This window comes from Mesoplodon densirostris, chromosome 2 (genome assembly GCF_025265405.1).
Source record: "Mesoplodon densirostris isolate mMesDen1 chromosome 2, mMesDen1 primary haplotype, whole genome shotgun sequence".
NCBI classification, from domain to species: domain Eukaryota; kingdom Metazoa; phylum Chordata; class Mammalia; order Artiodactyla; family Ziphiidae; genus Mesoplodon; species Mesoplodon densirostris.
In genome coordinates, this window is record NC_082662.1 from 31,351,578 (window position 1) to 31,353,064 (window position 1,487).

General features: G+C 45.4%; 1 pseudogene; it reads left to right on the top strand.

Moving 5' to 3' along the window:
* The first annotated feature begins 797 nt into the window (after window positions 1-797).
* LOC132483784 (histone H3.3C-like) lies at window positions 798-1,213 on the top strand (annotated as a pseudogene).
* Window positions 1,214-1,487: the final 274 nt, after the last annotated feature.

A 1,487-nucleotide genomic window follows, 5' to 3' on the forward strand; every position in this document is an offset into this window, starting at 1 on the left:
GGATCTGAAACAACAGAGACATCAGCGTAGCAACAGGTGAGCGATGTCCTTCAGACTGTGCAGGACAAGTCTTCAACAGCGACACCATGTGGCAGGAACAAGCAACAGAAGCAAGGGCCCTTCCTGTTTCTTCTAGGAATGGTCCTGGAAGCCGAAATGACCTCATTTTGACTGCATCAGCCACAGAGATTCCTGGGCAACTGAAACTCAGGGAGAGAATCTCAATCAGACTTTCTTTTAATATCCAGTGACACTCAGCAATTATTTAAAAACTAAAAGTTTTCACTTCACATCTATTAGGATGGCCATTATTTAAATCAACAACAAAATAAGTGTTGGCAAGCAGGTGGGGAAATTGAAACCCTTGTGCATTGCTGGTGGAAAGGTAAAATGGTGCAGCTACTGTGGAAAACAGTGCAGTAGTTCCTCAAAAAATTAATCATAGAATTATGATATGATCCAGCAATCCCTTCTCGAGGAATGTACCCCAAAGAATTGAAAGCAGGGATTTAAACAGATATTTGTGCACCCACGTGCACAGCAGCATTATTCACAATAGCCAAAAGGTAGAAATAACCCAAGTGTCCACTGATGGATGAAAGAATAAGCAAAATATAGTATATACATACAATGAAATATTAATAAGCCTTAAAAAGGAATGAAGAGCGCAGAGCCGTTTGGTCGTTAGTCGGAGGAGCTTCTTCCATTAGCTCGGCAGCTGCGGCTCTTTACTGGGCAGCAGGAACGGCGCGGCGGTCGGAGAAGCGGTGTAAGACGTCAGCACTGGGTGAAAGAAAATGGCCCGAACCAAGCAGACTGCTCGTAGTAAAGTCCACGGGTGGCAAAGCGCCCCGCAAACAGCTGGCCACTAAAGCGGCCGGGAAAATGCCCCCTCTACCGGCGGGATGAAAAAACCTCATCGCTACAGGGCCGGGACCATTGCTCTCGGAGAAATCCGTCGTTCCCGGAAATCCACCAAGCTTCTGATCCGGAAGCTGCCTTTCCAGAGGTTGGTGAGGGAGATCGCCCAGGATTTCAAAACCGACTTGAGGTTCCAGAGTGCCGCCATTGGTGCGCTTCAGGAGGCTAGTGAAGCGTACCTGGTGGGTCTATTTGAAGATACTAATCTGTGTGCCATCCACACAAAGAGAGTCACTATCATGCCCAGAGACATCCAGTTGGCTCGCCGGCTACGGGGAGAGAGAGCTTAAGTGAAGGAAGTTTTTATGGTGTTTTGTAGTAAATTCTGTAAAATACTTTGGTTTACTTTGTGACTTCTTCTGTAAGAAATTGTTTATAATATGCTGCATTTGTACTTAAGTCATTCCATCTTTCACTCAGGATAAATGCGAAAAGTGACTGTTCACAGACCTCAGTGATGTGAGCACTGAGTGACAAGTTGCTAATATGCAGAAGGGATGGGTGATATTTCTTGCTTCTCATGATGCATGTTTCTGTATGTTAATGACTTGTTGGGTAGCTGTTAA